The following is an 8,968-nucleotide window of genomic DNA, read 5'->3' on the forward strand; positions in this document are numbered from 1 at the left end:
ACTGCTTCATCAAATCTTCCAGGACAAAGATTTAGCAGGACCAAGAAATTCAGCAGAAATTAACCATTTGAGACAGAAGGAACAAACTTACATTTCAATAGTGCTGTTCAATAAGCTCCCAAAGTGCTTAACAGTCAATGACTGTCTTTTAATGTGTAGCTACTTCTGTAATATAGGAAACATGGTTGATGTAATTAGCCTAATATTGGCCATAGTCCAGAAGAGGAAAGAGAATTAAAATTGCTCCAACTGTATAAACTATAGCAAGGAATACCCTGTCTTAAACTTAATAATTCCTCATAGTTCAGCATTAATACAGTGGCACTAACTTGGCAATGTAACATTCTAAATACCATAGCATTGACTAAATCTACTTAATAAACAATTATGTTGTAATGCTTTTCCACAGGATATTTTCTTAATAATTGACGTGATATCTTTAACCATTCATAGTGCATTTATTTCTTTCTGCCTCATATCAGGCAACTGCTAGTGATACTTAAGGGTCACCAGGCTCGAAGGACTGGCTACTGGAATGAATCACATACAGGCCTATATTGTCTGCATTTTCCTAGGAGTGGCAATCACCCTTGGTTTGCTGTTGCACTCAAACAGTTTGTACTTGTCGTTTCTCCAAATTTCTTCTGAGAACATTTGAGCTTCACTTTTCCAGAAATGCAAAGTGCAGCATTCCTCTGAAAGTTCCTTCACAGTACTCTAGAGTCGCAGAAAAACAGGGCAATATTTCCTTTTTAAAGCACTAGTTTAATGGTCCATTATGAATACTATGAATGGGCGAGTCCATATATGTTAGTCATTGGGTAGGTGTATGAATCAGTGAATGGGTATGGTGAGTAGGTGGTTGAAGTAAGTAGGTAATTGGGTAGTGTAGATAAGGTGTTAAGGTGGAGGTGGTGAGTGAGGTGGCAGGTGGGTAAAGCGATGGTTGTAAAGTAAAGGAGTAGTCATGGACATAGGGGCAGTGGTTAGTTGGGAATCAATGGGACCGATTGGCCGGTCAGTTGTGGAGATACCAATGTGTTGGACTAAGTTTTAATTTAACATGTCCTGTGTAACTATTAACTACCTTAGAATTGCCCACAGACTTTGAATTAACTCACGGTATGGAGGTCTCGGGGAGCAATGAAGCTCCCAGCAGACATTGATACTGGCTAAGCAATTCCCACGGAGGTCATTTCATCAGCAATTCCACAGAGTTCTGGGGCACATCTCAATTGTACTGTTAGCGCGGATGAAATGATATCAGTCCGAGCCCAGAGTGCGGTTCAACAATTGGTAACGTTTATTGATACAGTAACACCGGCGGAGACCAACCGAGGTCTGAATCTCGGCTGTTCTGCTGTTCCCGCACTCTGCTACACATTATATACCTTTCTTTGTCAGGATGTGAGGATTTTGAGTATGAATGGGATGATAGTTCCCCATCATCACTGGAGTAGGTGCAAATGGTGGGTTTCCTGCCATCCCAGGAGAGTTGCAGTGTACACACAATAGGGTGCTAATTGGATTATGTAAACGGGTCCGGGTACTATCTGCTTGTCTCTCTCTGTGAGGGCTGGGGGCTAGCACCCCCCTTTTGTTCCCTTGGGGTGCTGGTGTGTATTAGTCTGTTCGTTCCTGTCTGGTGGATGCCTGTCCTTTGTCAGGATGGTTCTGTATTGATGAATATGGGTGTGTTTCAGTCAGTCTCTTGATTTGATTAGGAGATGGGTTTCCATATTAATTAGCTCCAGAGTTTCGGTCTATGAGTCATGGTTAGTGTCTGGCCTAGTGTGGATTTGATCTGTCCTCTGGCTCCCATCTCCCGGTCACGTGGGCGGACCGGCAGCTGCTGAGTTCTGTGGGTTTAAGCTGCGGCTGCCGTTTAAAACACAAAATCAATTCCTATAGTTTTACCGATGTAGGCATAGTCCCGTGGCAAATGTGGGGCGGCTCTGATGCCCGTTTGCAGTCCCCCCTTTCGGCAAGGGGTTGGACACGTCCACACCCCCGATGCCGATATTTTAAAAGTCAGTTCCTCACCCGGTACATTCCGCCAGCCGTCATGCTGCAGTCATGGGGCCTTTGGATAGTCCCGGGAGATGGTTACATTAACTCGAGCCCTGTGAGCTCACGGTGTCTGATCGCCCGCCAGGAGTCGATGGTGTGGAGCATGGTCTTTCTGGCCTTTCGTTTCTTGTGCTGACGGCATGAGTGACATGCCACCAGGAGCCAGGCCAGAGCCAGCAGTAACTGTATGCCTACAATGGTGTGCGAGATGATTCGGATCCAGGGATGTATGTTTACGTTTAGGCCCCAATCCCACACCCTCTGCGCCCACCCCTGGGACTGCAGAGCTGTCTCTGTGTCCTCCTCTAGGTCCTTTATATGTGATTGCAACTGGTGGTACAGTTTCACTGAGTGTCCTACCCGGGTCCTAAGCTCCCATAAGACCTCGGCCAAATGTGGGATGGGGGCTTGTTCCCTGATATTCCCTGAGGGTGTCCCTGAATTTGTCGGTAGTTTGTATGGACTCGGGGTTCCGTCGTCGGACCTCTGAGATGTGAGCTTGCCCAATCGTGACTGGGCGCCTGGGGGTGAAGCAGAACTCGTGCTGGGGAATCGGGCACTGCAGTCCGTTATACCAAAATGAGGTTTCAAGAGTGGAAACACAATACTGTCCCCTTCCACCATACCCCGCCCTAGTGAAGTGGGGGCCCGTGGGTTCGATTTCAAGGGTACAGCCCTGTGTCCGGTTGAACCCGCATTCCGCTGTTTCACTCCTTCGTAAGGGGTGAGGGCAGATGGTAATTGCCCCCCGCTGCTTGCAGCCTGTAAGCGGCACCCCATACACAGCGCCGTTTCGAGATAAGGCTGTGTGGTGAGCTAAACGATATTTGAGGGAAGCGTTTTCCCGTATGACTCTGATGTTCTCAATGTGAAACAGGGGAAATGGCCCAGACCCTGGGATGACCATGGGGATCAGGAGGACAATCCCGACTCCTGTCGCCTCACTGACCTCACAGTCGGGAATCACTGGGTATACTCTGGTCATACCCTTCAGAGTCCGGCTGTCGAGCGGCCCGGAGCGCTCCGCGCGTGAGGCCAGTTTGGCACTGTCGATCCAGTCGGGCACCTCCCCCCTTTGGACCTGGTCAAGATTATGCCGGATCTGGGCTACCATCCACAGGCCATACGCATGGCACAGCTGCCCCTCGTGGAAATGGGCCATGTTTTCTCTGTTCCAGTCTATAAGGTGGTTAATGGTGTGGGCGTGTGTTTCCAGGACTGCAATGCCGTCGAGCTGGATGTATGCTCCCTCTTCCCCCAGGCCTGGTCTGCCTGATTTGTGAGAGACCTCTGTAGCAGGTCCCTCATTACCCCTTTTAGTTGCTCGATCTTTTCGTTAAGGCCCTGGATGTCTAGGGAGTTTACTACGGATGTCCCCGTGTTGAGTCCTGTGAGAGTATCGTTGACTATGTCCCGTCTGTGTCATTTGTGTGCGTGTTATGTATGTCGGTCCGGTAGTGGGTTGCCCCCATGGCATCTATGGCCCTCTCTATAACCTCCTTCCCCATCATGGCATATAGGTTGCGTACCTGTGCTGTGCAATAGTCCGGTACCCGGATGCCCGATATATTGACCAGCGCAGGCACGACCTCGTGTCGGACGTTGTCATAAAGGGCCTCTCCCTCATCCCACAATACCAGTCTCCCCGCGGGTCCCGGTCCCAGAGAGGGGCACGGCAATATCTCGGGAGTGGGGATCGGGGGTGGTGTGGTTGGGGCGGGTGGAAAGCACAAATACAAGGAGATTACCGCGGCATTGGTGAGCTCATAATACCCGCAAACAGTCAGATCACGTAAAGTAAAAGCATCAATGGCCGGGGCAGAGGCGAGGTCCTCCGGCATGGCACACATTGTCCCGAACATGCAACCCCCCAAGCCCATCGCCTCAGCACGCCGGAGGCAGGTCGGCCGCGGGTCGCACTCCGACGTGCAGAATAAACAGAGTGTCTGTACGCCCGGGAGGACCTCCAGCCAGGCGTAGTAGAACGCGTCGATCTCGCCGGGCTGGTCCCTTGCAGGAATACAGATGGCATCGGACGCGTTGAAGGCAACACCGTGGCGGTAGAAGTTGTCATGTATCTCGGGGAAAGAAGGCATCAGTCGTAGGGCGAAGAGGAGAGCAGGAAGGAGAGCGGCGCACCGGTGAAGCATGATCTGTGGGAAGAGAGGGAGAGAGGCACCCTTACCAAGTGTGTAGGGTTAGTGTGTGTAGGAGCAGGTCCCCCCGGACCGGTCCGCCCGTCGCGCTGTAAGGAGAAAAAGGAGGCGGTTAGAGTCAAGTCAAAGGGGGGGGGGGAGGTGTCTGTCCGGTCGGGGCTGAAGGGAAGGGTTTAAGCTGGGACCAGTGTTTCCATCTGTCCTTTCCTTTCATGTCGACACAGACGCAAGTGTCGCTGGTGAGGATGATTTCGTGCGGTCCCAGCCACCGGGGGGCGAAGCTGGGCTGGTCGGGGGCAGCCCTGACCAGGACTTTGTCCCCAACGCCGGGAAGGGGTTGGGCGGGCAGGTGCGGTTGCAGTTTTGTCTGGTCCCTAATGTCCTGCTGGTCGCGCGTAGTTTGTCTAAGGGACCGCAGCTGCGCGTCCAGCTGCCTGATATAGCGCGTCATCCTGTCCCTCAGGGGGGCCATGTCTTCCCCCCCGACCATGACGTTCTCTGGTAGTCCCATGGCCCTCCCCATCATGAGCTCGAAGGGAGTGAGGCCAGTGGAGCGGCCTGGGGTGGCCCTATTAAGTGCCGTGTAGTCGATGGTGAGCCCGTAGCTCCCATCCGGCTTCCGGACTGGCCATATAGGGGGGTTGGTGGTGGACACCGTGGGGCGCAGGACGCCGTGCCGGGTGAGTTCGGCAATGATTGCCTCAGTGGTACGCAGCGCCTCAGGTTTAATCGGATATTGTCGGTGCGGGGCATGTATGGGACCGGGTATCCGCTCAGGAGGGGAGCGGACGAGGCCGCAGTCCTGCTTGCTCGCGGCCCACACCTCCAGGACTAGTTGGCAGACCGCCCCGAAGGCACCGTCCTTGGCCCAGTCCCGGGCGATGGGCACACTGGGGGCAAGCGCAGCGACGGATTTAGTGGGCACCCATCTATCCTCGTGGGCGCTCTTGTGAAATTTGCGGGATGCCCACAGGACGCGGCGGTGGAACGCGTCCACCTCCGCCCCCAGTTCGCCCAGAAGATCGATACCCATGATCGTCCCCTCCGAGTTTGGGCAAACCCAGAAATGCACGGGGAGTAAAATGTTGTCTACCTCTAGGAGGATGGCCTCGCTTCGGCGTGCAAGAACCGAGCTTCCACCAACCCCTTTAATGGAAATAGAGTGGTGGGTTGAGGGAAGGTCGAGGTTGGTGAGGGAGACCGACGCCCCCGTATCAATCAAAATCTTGCATCGGCGGCCCCCTAGCGATGCAGAAACCCAGATACAGGGGTCGGCTCCCGGGACGGGGGCCGACGCTACTCAGTCTTTGCGTCGGGCGAGCAGCTGTAAAAGCTCGAGCAGCTGGCCCCGACTGAGTTGATCCCAGTCGGGGGTGGTGGGTTTCGGGCTTGGGCTGCGGGGTGTGTGGGGTTTGTGGCGGCTGGGGTCGCTCTTGACCCCTTGTCTGGGGCGATCCTGGTCGTGGGGGCACGAGGAGTTCGGCTGTGAAGGTGGCTGGCCCCCCTTCGGACCCGGACCCCAGGGGCATCGGAAAGAGAGCGGGCATTGGGCTTTGCGGTGCCCCGTCTGTTTGCAGCGGAAGCAAACGTCCGATTCGTCCGTCGAAACTGCCGCAACGGCGGGTGCCGCTCGGTTGTCAAGGGACATGGCCCAGTTCTCAAGCTCCACAAAGGTGACATAGGGCACCAGGCCCGTCCGTAGGACTGCCTGGTGTGCGGGGCTCAGACCGTCTTTGTATAATTGGATGAATGCGGGGTTCTGCCTATCAGCGTTGGGAACCCCGCTGTGTGCTCGGAACGCCTCAAACTTGCGGACCCCATATTCCTGGGCGCCTCCCCAGGTTTCTGAGTGATACCCACAATGGCGTTCCAGTCGACCGGTGTGTGGCCGAGTGCCTCGCTGACATCAGCCTTGAAGTCGGCGAGGGCAACCTCCTGTTCGCGACGGTTGTCGCTGAGGTCAGTGTACCAGGACCCATTCTGGTGCGCAGGCTGGAGCCTGGACTACAGGTTCTCCGGGGGTTTGGTCCGGACCAGGCCGGCCAAGTCCCTATTGTGAAGGTTGTGGCAGGTCTGCATCTCCCTAAGCCTCTTCCAAAATTCAGCGTTATTGTGCTGAGGCTTAAGGACGGGGAGCCTGTCCAGAAGTTTCATGGTGTCGCCCGGGGTCAGGGAGACGTAGGTCATCTTAAGGCGGGGGTTATGGGCAAGGGTCGTGGCCCGTCCCCTCACCCCTCCCCCGGGGGTATATTCAACTTTCACTGGGGCTGCATGGGCATAGCCCATGCGCGATTCCCGGGGGTCCGAATTGTCCGTGAGCCCCTCCCAGTCCCGGGTGGGGGACGGCAGGGCGCTGGGCGCATCGGATAAGGTCGGTAAAAACGTACGGGCAGCAAACGCCTGAGCTTCTAGGTGCTCTGTGGCCTGCTTTTTCTTGTCTTGGACATAAAGCTGAACCTTGCCAGCAAGCCTAACGTGTGCCTGTAGCACCAGGACACAAGCTTTCTTGTACCTATCTTTCTTCTGGCGGGCCCACCACTCGCGCTGTACATCCAGCGGGTCAGCAGGTCACCAGCCTGAGCGAAGCATATCCTTAATAACTTTTTTATTCTCGTCGGCTATAAAACGGGTAAGGGAACCCTCTGGCCCCCAATTTAGGTCTTCAGCCACGCTTCCACCCATGGTAGGGGCGCAGCGGGTGTAACTTGACAGAAGCTAAACTAAAGTAAAGCTAGCAGGCGTGCTAAGGGGTGTCGCTGGCACTAGCTTATTAATCTCCCAGTCGGGGAGCCCACTCCCTGTAAGTTGAACCCTAGCCCCGCGGGTCAACCTGGGCAGGGGTGGGGATAGTTACAGACGGGGCGCGTGTCGATTCCTGAGCGCGTGACCCCGGGTTTCCGTGAGTCTCTCTCTCACCGCCTGACGTTCAGCGGCCGTGTGTACCCCACGAACACTGGGCGTGAACGAGGGGCCCGAGTGCAAGGAGGGCTCATGAACTCAGACCTAACCGCGCCTGATCCTGCAGAGGCCAACACCTCGGGACCGCGAAGTCAATGGGCAGAGCGCGTAACCATCGCTTGGCCCAGAGGCTCCGCGTCTCGGGCTGGTTTGGAGGACTTCCCTTCTTCTAGTGCGCGTAGACCTCCCAGCCTCTACCGCATATCCAAGGAAGGCGCTAAAACCGGGCTCAACGTACAATGGGGTCCCCTATCTCCCACTGCAGAGGTCAACCAGGAAGGCTTGTTTGGTCAGTTTTTAAACAGTGGGGGTCAATCTGTCAGGGTCTCATACCTAAAGTCGTCGGTCCAAGGATAGTACGTCAGTCACAGTAGCACATTAACAATAAACGACAATAATAATAATCACGCACACATTTACTAGTGTCCCGCGACCCCAATCTCCCAACCGCGAAGGATCACTCGCACACAGACACACTTTTAAAGAGTACTCTACCGTTACACGACTGCTGGACTCACTCTGTCCACAGGTTCAGATAATGGCCGGCAGTGAAATCCCTTGCGGAGCACTGGGAGACTTTTATGCGAGAAGTAAAAGAGTAAAGATATTCACCCAGTGCTGTTGCAGGGATCCAGCAGCCGTCGCTATCCCGGACGAGCCCCCAATTGTTAGCGCGGATGAAATGATATCAGTCCGAGCCCAGAGTGCGGTTCAACAATCGGTAACGTTTATTGATACAGTAACACCGGCGGAGACCAACCGAGGTCCGAATCTCGGCTGTTCTGCTGTTCCCGCGCGCTGCTACACATTATATACCTTTCTTTGTCAGGATGTGAGGATTTTGAGTATGAATGGGATGATAGTTCCCCATCATCGCTGGAGTAGGTGCAAATGGTGGGTTTCCTGCCATCCCAGGAGAGTTGCAGTGTACACACAATAGGGTGCTAATTGGATTTAGTAAACAGGTCCGGGTACTATCTGCTTGTCTCTCTCTGTGAGGGCTGGGGGCTAGCACCCCCCTTTTGTTCCCTTGGGGTGCTGGTGTGTATTAGTCTGTTCGTTCCTGTCTGGTGGATGCCTGTCCTTTGTCAGGATGGTTCTGTATTGATGAATATGGGTGTGTTTCAGTCAGTCTCTTGATTTGATTAGGAGATGGGTTTCCATATTAATTAGCTCCGGAGTTTCGGTCTATGAGTCATGGTTAGTGTCTGGCCTAGTGTGGATTTGATCTGTCCTCTGGCTCCCATCTCCTGGTCACGTGGGCGGACCGGCAGCTGCTGAGTTCTGTGGGTTTAAGCTGCGGCTGCCGTTTAAAACACAAAATGAATTCCTATAGTTTTACCGATGTAGGCATAGTCCCGTGGCAAATGTGGGGTGGCTCTGATGCCCGCTTTCATTTTCTGTTGATCTGCAAAAAGGAAGATTTGGGTTGTGATTGCATGCTTTATAAAAGGAGAAGGGAATATCCTCACAATGGAGAGTAATTCAGGGTCAAAATCACGTAACCGAGTGAAGGAGAAGACACAGCTGCTCAGCAGAAGGTGAAAAAGGAAAAAAAAAATGGTTGTATGAATAAATCAAAGGTAGGGAGAAGAACAGAGATAAAATTACAGGAGCAACGTAAAAATTGCAGTTCTTAACTGTGGGAAAGTCTCCAGCTCCAAGATTAGATCATCATCGGGAAAGCCTCATTACACATTACAAAAGTCTGCAACCAAAATATTGGCAGATAATTTACTTCCCTCAGCATTCACTGAACAAGACCCATTAAAAAGATTAACTTA

At 53.5% G+C, this 8,968-nt stretch overlaps 1 pseudogene across 1 annotated transcript; it reads right to left on the reverse strand.

Annotated features, from left to right (window-relative positions):
• Positions 1-1,668: 1,668 nt before the first annotated feature.
• Positions 1,669-8,577, reverse strand: LOC148150621 (uncharacterized; annotated as a pseudogene). Its single transcript, XR_015753845.1, has 2 exons — positions 8,527-8,577; positions 1,669-4,223 (listed from the first exon to the last, which is right to left on the reverse strand). The product of XR_015753845.1 is annotated as an uncharacterized LOC148150621 (transcript).
• Positions 8,578-8,968: the final 391 nt, after the last annotated feature.

This window comes from Chiloscyllium plagiosum, unplaced genomic scaffold (assembly GCF_037043375.1).
Source record: "Chiloscyllium plagiosum isolate Xiang-an unplaced genomic scaffold, Cpla_swu_hap1 HiC_scaffold_3, whole genome shotgun sequence".
Classification (NCBI taxonomy): Eukaryota; Metazoa; Chordata; class Chondrichthyes; order Orectolobiformes; family Hemiscylliidae; genus Chiloscyllium; species Chiloscyllium plagiosum.